The 13,677-nt window shown below is 40.1% G+C and overlaps 1 protein-coding gene and 1 long non-coding RNA gene across 2 annotated transcripts in view; one reads left to right on the top strand and one right to left on the bottom strand.

Moving 5' to 3' along the window:
* The window catches only part of LOC121133558, a 53,869-nt gene extending 46,821 nt beyond the window's left edge, over window positions 1-7,048 (top strand). Inside the window, exon 2 of the long non-coding RNA XR_005870441.1 lies at window positions 6,204-7,048. This is a non-coding gene — a long non-coding RNA (uncharacterized LOC121133558). The remainder of the gene's footprint in view (window positions 1-6,203) is intronic.
* Window positions 1-13,677, bottom strand: part of Opcml (opioid binding protein/cell adhesion molecule like) — a 1,121,214-nt gene that overhangs the window by 564,130 nt on the left and 543,407 nt on the right. The gene's annotated exons all lie outside the window — the stretch shown is intronic.

Raw genomic sequence — 13,677 nt, 5'->3', positions numbered from 1 at the left:
GATTCTTCGGAAGTTTCCTAATGGGTATGACCTTGCGCTGAAACTGAGGTTTACTAATTCTAAATGCCACAGCCACAATTGGTTTGTAGAGTATCTTAAATTTAGAAAGTACCTCTCCCAAGGTGGGGTTAGCCTCCTTCTCCCTATGATCTGTGCCAAATCGAGAAAGCTGAGTACACAGATTGTGATGGCATATGCCACCATCTGTATCTGAAGTTTCAATCTGTATAGATACCAGTCAGTTTGCAATTACAGCTGCATTTAGTTGAGCACTTATTATCCTGATGAATGTATCTCATAGAGCCCCTGTTGCTACTGTTATTATTCATCAAATATGAATTTCACAAACAATTACTAGAGCTTGTGATGTAATCTCAATAAGCACATTATATATCCCTCAGATTACAACTTTGGGGAAGGAAACAAATAACGCTCACCATGTAATATTGGAGGAGATCATTGCATTATAAAGCATGGGAATATGTTATAATATTATTTAATCCTTGCAAAATAAATATCAGTGAATACTGTGAATAATTTCTGGTCCATTATAAACAGATAAGACAATTACATTTGAAATGTTTAGTAACTTCCACACCGCAAAGGAACTAATCGAAAAAAACTAGAATTGGATCTCTGGTGGTCTAAGAAAATTGGCCAATGCTTTTTCTGGCTATGTATATTGCCTTCCAACCTCCCACCTTTGTAACATCACGAAGTTCCATCATAGTCCATCAGTTGTTGAATGGACTCCAATCAATGATCATCAACCAATCTCAGAAACTTTAATCACCTCTGCTCTCATTGGATTGAAAACATTTGGAAGTGTTTATATTGAGAATCCTTGTTTTGTATTTTTATTAATTTATTCTTTGTCAATTTTATGTATGTATATACTCCGTTCACACACACCCTTCAGCCTTCTCTTATCCTCCCTCATATACCCACCAATGCCCTCATCGTCTACAAAGTTGGCACTTCATCTTCAGGTCTTTTTGTTTTATTTTTGTTTCTGTTTTGTGAGTCGCTAGAGTTCATCAGGGTCACCTAAGTGAGCATGATTGTGGAGCTATTCAGTAGGGAATGAGATGGCTGGCTATATCACTAAAGATGATCTAAAGATGATCATCTCTCCCATAGCAGCCTGAGACAACCAAGAGCTCCCCTGCACAGAGTCAGGCCCCAGGAGTCCTTCCCCTATCTATGATTAAATATTTATAGGTTCAGTCATCTGCAGATCCTGCACAGGCCAGATCCTACACAGCTGCTATGAGTTCATGAGTATCAAAGATAGCGTCATGCCCATAGAGAACATTTCACAGCTTTTCCTCTTATTATCTGACTATTGCATTCTTCTGCCTCTTCTTCTGTGATGTTCCCAGAATCTTAGATGGGTTGATATGGGCATCCTATGTGTGGCCGCACTTAGGATACTTATCTTCAGGCTTTCAGATTCTAGAATTTCAGGCATATACAAACCACCACATTAGGCTTACACTGAAAATTGTGAGAGCCCAATTAATTGTATCAAATATGTGTCGTCTTGTGCTGTTATTCACTTTGACAGTGTCTTAAATTATCTAGAATGTGTCTTATTCTCTTTCCCATTGGATCTGCAGGTACTTTTTCCATTTCCTTTCCATTGCCGCCTCCTTCAATGTATGATATGCCCATAGTCTCAGCCAATGACAAAATGTCCTTCTCCCTGCCTAGCCTGGTGAGATACTTGAATCTTCCATCAAAGGGGAGTTGCTGGGATTTTACTTCCATTTATGTCTCAGCATTTACTATCAGACTTTAGTCCATCAATTTCCCCTCACTTCCATGGTCAAGAAACCCATACCACAAAGGTATCAACTCAAAACAATCTCAAATCATCAATCATAGATTCTGTGAATAGCAACTCAGTTAGGTCTTGGGCTGGACTAGGCCATGGTCTGAATTCTCTTCAAGCTTAATGCTACTTAGTAGACTTTTTTCCTTGCATGAGTGAAACTAAGGTTCCCATTCTCTTTTTTTAAAATATCCCTTTTACTTTTACGAGCATATATGTCTTGCCTGCACATATGTACATCATGTGAATTCAGTGCCCAGAAAGACCAGAAGAGAATTTGAGATCTCCTGTACTGGAAATACAGACAGTGTGGGAGCCCATGATGGCTCCATTCTATCTTGACTTAAGGTCAGACAGTCCAAGCTTTTTCTTGTTCCTCAAGCCTAAATAACAGGATGTTTTGAGAATTAAGGAGGTGATGGTGCTTGTTTGTTCCATGAACAATGGTAAGGAACTCTTTTGCCTCTTCCCCTTTTGCTTTGGGAATAAAGAGGCTACCAGGAATAAATTCAGGGCTGCTGCAGTATTCACAGAGAGCCCACCTGATTCTGTCTTCTGCCTTTTGTCTCTTTGTTTCTTAATCCTAACTCTCCTATTGAAGTACCATTGGACAGGTCTGCTGCCCCAACAAGACAGTTGTGAGCCACCATGTAAGTGGTAGGAATTGAAACCTGGGACTATGGAAAAGCAGTCAGTGCTCTTAACCATTCTCTAGCCTGCAAAGTTCCCATTCTTGTGCTACCTGTAAGCACACCATTACTCTTAGAAACTGTCGCTACCACTGCCACTTACCACAAACACTTCACTGGAAACTCATAGCATGGCTGCTGGATTATTTGAGCCGAGCAAAGAAATCACTATCACTATAAATCAGGCTCTTCCTGGGGGCTGAAATGGGTGGGCAGGCACAAGTAGGCTGATCTGCTTGTAATTAAATCAAAACCGACTGATTAAGGATCCCATGTGGGTTAATCTTAATTGCCAACTTGATCCGAGCTAGAGGATCCTAAAAAACTTAGAAGGGCATGCTTCTGTGGGTGTCTATTGAGTATTTCAAGAGACAACTGGTATTTGTGCCAGAGAACTGACCAGGAAGACCCACTCTGAACGTGAGCTATACCATACAGTTTTCTAAGGGGGGCTAGAAATACAGAACAAAAAAGCACACAGGGGTAAGCTCACACACACGAGAGCATTTCCAGTCTTCTGGAGCTGGTGCAACTATATCGCCGTAGACATCATACAGCAGATGCTTTGGTCTCCAAACTTGAACTTTCAGCTGAAGTTTGCCAGGGGGCTTCCAGGCCTTTTGTCTCAAGCTAGGGCCACATTATATGTCCCTCTAGTTCTTAGGCTTCTAGTTTTTTATATGAATAACTATTTGTTTCATTGTTTTTCCAGACTGCTGGTGGCCTGGCCACTGAGGAATACTAGGCACTGGTTATGAAACTAATCTAACAAATAGTCTTTTATAATCATATATCTGTGTATGTTCATGTTTAGCATGATCATCTATATAACACATTGTTTTATGTTGACCATATTCTTCTAGTAAATATCCTATGTACAGATGCAGACTCCCTCTCTTTCCCATGTAGCCTAACTGAGGGTGTAAAATTCTCAAGCTCACCAATCAACCCATAACTTACAGGAAGATGTTATCTGCATAGATTCATCTAGAATTCTACTGCCAAACCTCTTTACTTCCAACTGGACTTTTCTCTCATCTCCTCATAGGCCTGCTCTTCCATTTTCTTCATATTAGTAATTTTCTTTGGTGAACTAAACATACTTTCTCTTGCTTTAAGACTTACACCTCTGGACTTTCTTTGCTACCTTCTTCATGAGTTTATGTGCGTTTCACTTTCTCCTCTCTGTTCTGAGCTACGCTGCCCAAAGGATCGCTTGGTATTAAGTCTCTCTCTGTTGAATCATATTTTATTTTTACCTCCATCTGGAGTGTATTTCTGGGGCCCTCTTATTTGCTCTAGACAATTTTCATTCCCCTTTAGAAATCACACCCAGCACCAGCCACATCTGGAAACTCTTTGAACATCCCTTCCTCAAGTTATCGGTGGTATCCAGTCCCACCAGAGTTCCCAAGAATTGCTGCAAATTTAAATTTGCTGTTTATTCTACTAGAACAAACACTGTCTTGCTGTATTACATACTGTCTTGAGAAATCACAGGAAAATATTTCCTTTTTAAACTACAAACTGCTTCAGGAATCACTCAATAGATGCTCTTAGAGTGAATGAAAATGTAACAATCATTTATACATGAAGAAATTGAAGATTAAAAAGACCAAGTAGTTCACTGAACTTCAGGTAGTCAGGAATACTGTGAAAGCAAAGAAGCAAGACTTCAATGGGCTTCAGAATTACCTAGCTCATCAAAACTGGAATGGCCAAGCCATGGTGTAGGATAATAACATCGTGACTACTTAATCCAATTTCTAATTAGAATACATTACCAAGCCTTTTGTGAATCATAATAGGTGACCTACTCAATAAATATTGTTGAATGAAATCAAGGCCTATTCAAGGAAGCAATTTGAATTGGAAATGGCACAAGGAATTAGATCTGGAGAACTGTAGGTATGTTTTTGTTTTTTGATTTTTTTTATTAAGCAGAAATTAAACCTCAGTTTACAGTTGTAATTGCCACAATGAGAATGGATAATAGAGAATTAATTATTATCAAGAGGGAAGAAAAGTCCAAAAAACCAAAATAGGAAGTTCCATATAGATCTTTACAATCCTCTAGTGGCAAATTAAGCAAATCTCCTGAAGATGTAGAAGGAATTCCGATAATGAGTCTTGTAAAATTTGAACCTCTTAAGCACCTTCTAATGACTAACCTTCTGGGTTATCCAAACCAGTACCTGAGAGTCAAATGTGAGTCAAGGAGACACATGACCACTGGGAAAAGCTCAGAGTTCCAGGGTATTTCTAACTCCCTTTTCTAAAGATCATTGGGACACATCCACATTGTAAGTCATCCAGTTTTCCCATTATGTATTCATGCTTTTAAAAAAAGTGTTATGCCAACTATAGTGCTAGGCAGTGGGGAACATGATAGCGGTCAAGAACTGATGTCTGGAGCTAGAGAGTTGGCCCAGGGTTTAAGAGCACTTGTTGTTCTTGCAAAGGACCTGGGTTCAATTCCCAGGACCCACAGGGTGGCTAGCAATCATCAGTAACACCAGTCACTGGGAGAAACCTAATGCCCTCTTCTGGCATCCAAGGGTACCGCATGTATGCATTTCACAGACATACAGATAGGCAAAACAACCATACGCATAAAAAACAAAAACGAAAAACAAGAAAACTGATGCTAATTTAGAACTGTCTTGTGAATAAGACTGGCTATCAAATAAGAAATTATAATCAATGGGGGGTGGATTTTGTGAAGAAAACTACAAGAAATTCTGAGTGTGTTGGAAGAAGAATAAATGCAATCATATGGGAAAAAATAGCCTCTAGATAGGTACCCAGAGACAGGTGACAGACTGAGTGAAGATGGCATTCAGCTAGAGATGAGAGCCTGGGGTCCTTACAGGTCCCTAGAGCAGCAACTGGTTCAGTGTATCTGACATCTACAGGCAGAGTGTATGTGAAGCCACAAATAAGGATGTAGAGGTAAGCTAGGTGAGTTGTGAAAGAATCTCACATGCTAGGGAGTTTGTGTCAATGCTAAACATAAGGTTGAGCTTACATAAGGTTATTCTTATTCTGGAATAAGAATAATACAGTGGATTTGTTAAATGATTATTCTAGCCACGGCTTGGAAAATTATAATCATAAGGAGAATGAGAGTGGAGACCAGGATGGTGTTAGACTAAAGTCAGCAGACACAGAAATGAGCATGGAGAGGAATGAATGGCCGTGTTAGTGGGTATGCTAGTAACGTACCAATGGTAACACTGGAGTGTGCAGCAGTGGATGCTAGATGTGAGAACAGACCTGAAGTTGCCATGTGGTAATAGTAAGCTGTTAGTTATTATCAACAAGGTCAGATACATGGAATTTTCTTTTAACCAGCTCAAATAATGAGATAATGAGATCTAATTTGTGTCTTTAAAATATCCCTATCTTGTAATTAGGAACTTTTTGATAACAGCAGCATAGTAATATTCTCCAGAACAAACAAGGGTGTTCTGGCTTCTAAGAGTGTTAGAAGATGACTTGTTGGTCAGGACTATGCTCTCTTCCTCTTTTGTTTTAACCTCAAGGTAAAATGGAAGTTTTATTAATATTAATACACTTGCATGAAGTGCTGCTAATTTGCTCCATCATTTTCCTAATTAGCTCTATTGAATTGTGCGAGTCATCTGCATTAATAATGAATCTCTATATGCTTTTTCCAGTGTGTGCAAAGGGAAGGACAGAGAGGAAGAAGGACTGTTGATTGCTTTGGAGAATGATAATCTACTGTCTTAGAAGATGGGGAAAACATCAAGAAGGTACATTAATTAAAACTGGACAGAAAGCAGGAGAGCTGTTCCACCTTTCTTGGCAAAGAAACAAAATGAAGATTTCGCTTATGGTTTTGCAAGCTCTGTCATTTCCTCTTGGGATGTACTAATGAATGTAGCCCATCTCTCTAGTTCTGACCCCATGTCATTCCATCTGCTAGTGTTACAGGACACAAGATTAAAGGCGATGAGGTGAGGTCAAGATGAGGGGGTGTATTTGATCAAAGGATAAAAGAAATTTGTGCTTCTTTTTTTTCCTGTGGACTAATTATCCCAATTAGATTGAAAATGGAGCTATTCATAAGCTTACAAAGATTAATGTCACGAATATTTAAAGAACTTCTAGCAATAAGTCAATGATAAGGGCACAGCAACCTAGTAGAAAAATGGATCAAGTAAATGGAAAAGCACAGTGGAAATGAAGACACATACCAGAAACCCCAATGATCCAACGGTCTACAATACTGACCCATGTACATAGAACCAACAAATACACATGAAAATGTCTCGATTAGGCTGGCAAAATGGCTCAGTGGGTAAAGGTGCTACTACCAAGCCTGATGATCAGAGTTCTCTCCTGGAGATTCAGAAAGTGGAAGATGATAAATGACTCTGAAAAGGTGTCCTCTTGCTTGCACACATGTATCTCTACACACATGGCACACACACACACACACACACACACACACACACACACAGAGTCCAAATGGAATAAAAATATCTGATGTTACTAAGTACTGGAGACTCTGTGGGTCCTTGTCAATTTGTTCCTTATCACTAGTGTAAGTATAAGCTAATATTTTGGTAAGCAGTTTGATGCCATCTGCTATTACTAAACTCTGGCCCAGAAATTCTACTCCTCAGTACATATGTTCATAGCAATCTTTAAATTTTTTCTTATGTTTATTTATTTTAGGTGTATGAGTGTTTACATGCAGGTATGTGTACCATGTATATGCCTAGTACCTGTGGAAGTCAGGAAAAGGTATCAGATCCCTTGAACCTGGAATTGTAGATGGTTATGAGCCATGACATAGGTAGTGGGAACTGAAGCCAGGTCTTCTACAATAGCACAAGTTCTCTTAACTGCTGAGCCAGCTCTCTGGCCTTCAATTGAGGCTTGGGGACCATCAAGGAAGAGAAGGTGGAAAGGATTTAAGAGCTAGATAACAGTGAGAAGAATTACAAGAAGCTATCTTCTATGCATGACATACCCATGGCAATCATGACCTGAAAGTAGCTGTGGTTTGTCTGCACTGGGCTCATGTACATGGCTGGAGTAGGGTCTCATTGTGCTCTCACCATTATTGGAAAATAATTAGTAGACTCTAAGACAGATCAAGTCTCTGTCTTCAGTTACACAGCCCCTGGTAAGTTCACCAAGCTTCAATGAATATCTTCCATATCCATGGTCAATGAGTGTGGGCCTCAGTGAGTCACAAAACAAAAGGCATAAAGTTAGGCTTGTTGACCACTAATAAGAACATGGGGAGATAAGAGAGGGTAGGTGGTAAGAGAATGCATCAAATATGTTTATGAAATTATCAAAAGACAAATCACATATATCTTAATATGTGTTCTGTTGTTAAGATGAAAAGCAATAGAATAAAAAAGTTAATTGTATAGATTTAAATATTTGATAAAATTGTTCAAAAATAAAAGCAAGATATACTGAATCCTGCCTTGAGGTGGGAGACAGTTTGTACAAAGAACTGTGGAAGGATTGATTATGCAGTAGAAATGTAGATTATATGTGTGTGTGTGTGTGTGTGTGTGTGTGTGTATACACAAAAGTATATGTTTAAGAGAGAAGGGTTGTGGTGGCCTGTCATATTTTAAGATTTTTAAAATTTTTATGTTTATGAGTGTCTTATCTGTGTGATTTTGGACCACATGTGTCCAGTGCCCAGAAAGACCAGAAGAGGGCATCAGATATCATGGAACTGGGGTTAAGGATGGTGTTAGCAGTCTGTGGGTGCTGGAACAAATCCTAGGTCCCAGAAAATGCTTTTAACCAAAAAGCCATCTCTCCAGCCGTTTGTTATGCAATTTTTTTTCTAATAAAGAGGATCTGAAGCAGAGGATACTAAGGAAAGTACACTAACTGTGATAGGGGAAGTCCTTCTGTGTATGTGCTTATCTTATCGGTTATTGAATAAAGCACTGTTGGCCAATAGGGAAGCAAGAAAGGTCGGACTAGGAGTTGAGGATTCTGGGTAAGAGAAACACAGAGTTACCATGTAGGACATAAGAGAAGTAACATGTCCGGACCTTCCTCCAGTAAGAGACATGGAAATATTTAGATTAGCAATTATGGGTTAAATACTTAGGTCAGAGCTAGCCAGTAAGAAACCAAGCAAACGGCCAAGAGCTTCACAATTAATATAGTGTTTTGTGTGTTATTTGGGGGCTGAAACTGTAGCAGGACCGAAGCAGCTGGCAGGAAAAACTACATGTTACAGCCATGGGCTATATATAGTCTATTGGCTATAAAAGTTGATTTCCATATACCTGGGGTTCCTTTAACTCTTTCATGATATCTTTATCTTTACATGACTTATTTAAAAATAAATTCTTCCACTCTATCATTAAGTCCATAATGAAAGTAATTCTTTTATGACCATTTAAAGGTGTCCTTGGGCTACCAAACTCAGTGGAAGAAACAATAAACAGAAGAATCAGTTGTATGAAAGAATGCATGGACCAAAATAATTAAGCCTTGAGAGAGAATATAAGAGTTGGTGCAAAGGACAACTGAGATCAGATGAGACCCCATGTGATCTCTAAGGACATAACAGTAGTGGTAAGGAGTCTGGATGCTTATGGAAATCTGCCCAAAGAAACAGAATTTCCAGCACTACTTGCAGGAGTTGATGGCTAAAGATAATGCAACCCCTTCTTATATATAGGATGGCCATAAAGCAGATGTGCATGACTCAGAGAGTGTCTGAACTTACCTCCAGCTGAACTCTGCAAAGCACTGTTCCTACAGCTTTCATGTCTGCCATCTCTTCTCCTGATACTGCTGCTACTATGACTTGGCTTTGAAGCAAGGAAATGACTACCTATCCTAACAACAGCAGCAGAAATACATTTACATTTGAGTGGAAGCCTCCTGTGATGGTCAAAGGTATCCCTCACCAAGAACAGGAGACCCTCTGCTTTTCTACTTGTCATATGACAGTTTCAATTTGCACAGCTTCACATCAGCCACCAAGAAGTGAGAATTATGATGGCAGGATATGTTTGTTCTAAGATGCCACCAGTGAGTAAGGGGCCAGTGATAGCAGGAAGCTCAGGCTACCATTTCTTAATCTGACAGTACTCTACAATAGGGTTACCATTATGTTCACTGTGTGGATAAGGTACAGGACAATACAGAGAACTTAATTTGGTAGCTTTGTACCTATGGCAAGTAGCTCAAGCAACCTCAGGGCCATTGTCCTCATCCATAAGGTAGAGATAATAGTAACCAACTTCATACAATTGTTGTGTGTATTAACTAGACAAAGTAGGCAACGAACTTGCTTAGAAAAAGTTGTGCAAACCTTCTGAATGGTGGTGAGATGCTCAAACTGTGAGTATATGATTCTAAGTCCTCTTTCTGCTAAAGTCATGCTGCCCCACAGGGAAATCAGAAGAGAAACATGAAAACATTAGAGGGCTGCCTAAGGAAACCATAACCTCCATCCAGTTCTCTAAGATGCACAGCTCAATGGTCTGCAGTGAGAAAGAAGTCTACCACTAATTCTCACCAGGTACCCGTCTTCCTACCCAGAGGAGTGCATACAAAGCATCCTTCCTTTACTTAGTTATTGTCAGAACCACAAACCAGAAAATCTTTTGACTGGCAAGGGACCAAGACATCAATTTTCATCTCACATCTGCTTGAAAGAGTAGGAGTGATATTATATTATCAGTGACATTTTCTCACTGGAAAGATTGCCTGGATCATATTTGTATTTATTTTCCTAAATGCAATATACAAACCACTAATAGAACAAAATCTACTAATTAGGTTCCATTCAATAATGCATTTTTCACCTTAGCTTAGCAGTGTCCTTGTACATTCCTGCCAGGATACTGCTAATAATGTCTTATTTAGCTTATAAATGGTGCTTATCATTAAATTCAAAAAAATTAGCAGGCATCAATGAGCCTAAGGTGACAGTGCAGTAAATAATTTGAAAGGGCTCTTCACTGTAGATCTATTTTTTTTGCTTAATTTGATTTCACTTATTTATTAAAAATTAAGCATATAGATTTGGAAGGAAGCTAGCACGGCTGCCTTGGCAGCCCAAGCTGTCACGGCATGTCCAAAGAACGAAAGAAGTAATGGCAGACTTGAGACTCAGACCATGAAGGAAAAACTTATTACACCTCCTTTATATCTTGGGTGTGCCCAATGTATCTTCTTCAAGATGGAGTTGAACTCTGCTTTTATTACAGTTGACCTTTAGAGTTAAGGTCTGTGGGTTAAGTGAGTAACCTGGAAAAGGCTTGTGGTTTCTATGCCTTTGGAAAAGAATCATGGTTCCCATGTTGTGTGTTGGTCTCTTTGTAGCATTTATGGGACTTAAGAAGTGCCCAATTTATACTATCCCAGGCAGAGTGCATTGTGAGGTAACCTGTGGTATATGATTTCTGGAAATCTTCTAGGTATGTGTGGTAGGTTGATTATTCTGTTGTACTGACAAGGGAACTATGGTTGAAAGAAGGCAATTGTTATGGGATATTTGTACACTGTGTGGAGATATATTGCTATGATTAGTTTAATAAAGAGCTGAATGGTTAATAGCTAGGCAGGGGGTATACACAGGACTTCCAGGCAGAGAAAGAAAGAGCAAGAAGAATCTAGGTGCTCAGTGAAGCAAGATGCAGGGAGGAAACAGGGTGAGCAGTACAGAGATAAGGTAAAAAGCCACAAGGCAAACTGTAGATTTATATAAATGTGTTAATTTAAGTTATAAAAGCTGGTGAAATGAGCGTAAGCTAAGGCCAAGCTTGCATAATTAATAATACGTCTCTATGCTGTTGTTTGGGAGCTGGCTGATGGGACAGAAAAAGACTCGTTTACAGGCAATCTTCCCCAGTCACAGCAACAGCACATGCCGGACACCCCTGGCTTTCAAACCTGACACTGAAGAGCTTAAGCATCCTTGCCTATGCTTCCTTCTCCAGGCACACATGCACATACTTCAGAGAAGACAGAATTCCCATTTCTATTGGAATAATGCCTCTTTTTCCATTGTTACTTGCTAACCTAACTATATCAGTTTCTTTCTTGACCAGTTATCTATTCAAAACACTTACCAAACAAGTGCTTTGTGTTAGGCAGAGTTATATACACTTACATGGACAGAAACAAGAATTCTGCCCTCCTGTCACTCATACTCCAGTATGTGCAAGTGTGTGTTGGGGGGTAGAAAATAAGGAAAATGAATGGCAATATTATGTAGTACACCTGGGAGTGTTGACTGAAGTAGAATACTACACAGAGAAAGCAAGTAGATGACAATTAGATGACGTATGACAGATGTGACTGAAGGGAGGAATGCCAAATTTAGTTTCCTGGTTTTTCTTTGTGTACTCTTTTCAGAAGGCTGACGTTTCACCTCCCCATCCCTAGCACATGTATTCCATGAATTGATCCTTGCCTAAACCTAACCCATCAAGAGAGAGATTTCCATTGGTTTTCTAATTAGCTAGAGCAACGTTGACATCCAGTGGTGAATTCGATTCATCACAGGTGCCCACACTTGCTCCTTCATCTCTGACTATGAGAGGGTGTCAGGAATGAGTGCTGGCCTGCAGTTTCTGAGCAACTTGGCCTGGGTTTCCTCTGCACATATACACACTCTTTCCCCTCAAGAGCATGCATGTTACCATAGCAATATGTCATAGCCATTCTATATTCAAGGTATACACACACACACACACACACACACACACACGTGCGCGCGTGTGCACACACGTATGTTAACTCACCTAATATCTGTATATACAGGTTCTTACTAATGACATAGTGACCTTCCTCACAAGGTACTCTCTTTGTTCTCAGGACTATGTTATAATGGACAAAGAAAGAATGCTACCATTTATCCTACAGTCTTTCCAGCTGGCTGATAGACAGTGTTTGTTTGATTCCATTGAAGCAGAATCAAGCACGGCTGCCCTAGCTTCCTTCCTGATCTGCTCAAAGTAACTTAGACGCTAGTAGAAGCATGTTGTCCTTGCACTGATGATAGTTCATTTCCTTCATTGGTGGGAATGATCTTATCTTCCCCGTGCTTGACTTGGAGGGGTCAAAATACACAGGACACCACCAAGGCCCTCTAAGGGTCTAGAGTCTGGAACAGCTATGACAAGAAGCAGAATAAAACTTTTATTAGACCCTACATATTTTTTCCTTTAAATTCAGCTCCCATCAAAATTTACAAGCCACTTACTAATCACTATTTTTGAGTGTCTTATTAATTGCCCTGCATTGAAAACTTGGAGACAATTGTCCCACTGGAATCTGAGGTACAAGCCATCCTACAAAGCTACATTTTCAAATCCGTTTTACCTCTTGGTGTGAGGAAAGAGAAGGAGAAAGAGGCCCTTCAGCGAGCTTAACACACCGCACAATTAAATATTGATTGGAAATTCTTCCTACGAATTTCCTCTCCCCCTCCCTGCCTCCACAGGGAGGTGTCTGGATGTGATTCCTAAGCTGTCCCCATACAGTGATTACGTTCATTAGGACACCAGCCTTGTGGTTAAGGCACTTTCCTTACTGCTGCACGTTTAATTAGACAACTCTTCACCAGAAATTATTTATAGCCAGGCTGCAGAGCTATTGTTAGTCCCAATGTAAATAAGATTCAGGGCGGGAGTCCCAGTGCGCTGCAGTGGCTGGCACTGCTGCCATCAGCCTGTGCCTGGTGCGCTCCTGGGGACTGCTTCCCGGCCTTTACCGTTAGAAAGTGGCTATTTAAAAACCCAGGAGTGATTCTCTAATTAAACTTTTGATACAGGGCTTTCCAAAAGATGAAATCTACCAGGTCAGAGTGAGTGTGCGGAGGAGGAGTTAAGAAAAGAAGGGGAGGAGCTGGGAGAGACTGGTGCTGCCTCCAAGGGAGCATGCCCAGTTCAGTTGGGGAGGTGAGCACAAGACTTTTTTTTATCACAGGCGTCCTACACACAAGTACTGCTTTGGGCGCGGATGGTTAAAAGCCCAGGTACGGATTTTCAAGTGTAGAGCTGTGTTTGCAGTCCCTGCTAGTTCAAACGGACCTCTGGGGGCCTGGGGGTAATTTGTGAGCTCAATGCCCTTTCAATACAGTATAAAATGTAAGTGTTTAAGCTGCTTCTCAATCCAGGA

The sequence above is a fragment of the Mesocricetus auratus genome, unplaced genomic scaffold (assembly GCF_017639785.1).
Source record: "Mesocricetus auratus isolate SY011 unplaced genomic scaffold, BCM_Maur_2.0 Super-Scaffold_100022, whole genome shotgun sequence".
Classification (NCBI taxonomy): Eukaryota; Metazoa; Chordata; class Mammalia; order Rodentia; family Cricetidae; genus Mesocricetus; species Mesocricetus auratus.
The sequence above is the reverse complement of the archived record's forward strand: the minus strand, read 5'-3'. Positions and strand labels throughout refer to the sequence as shown.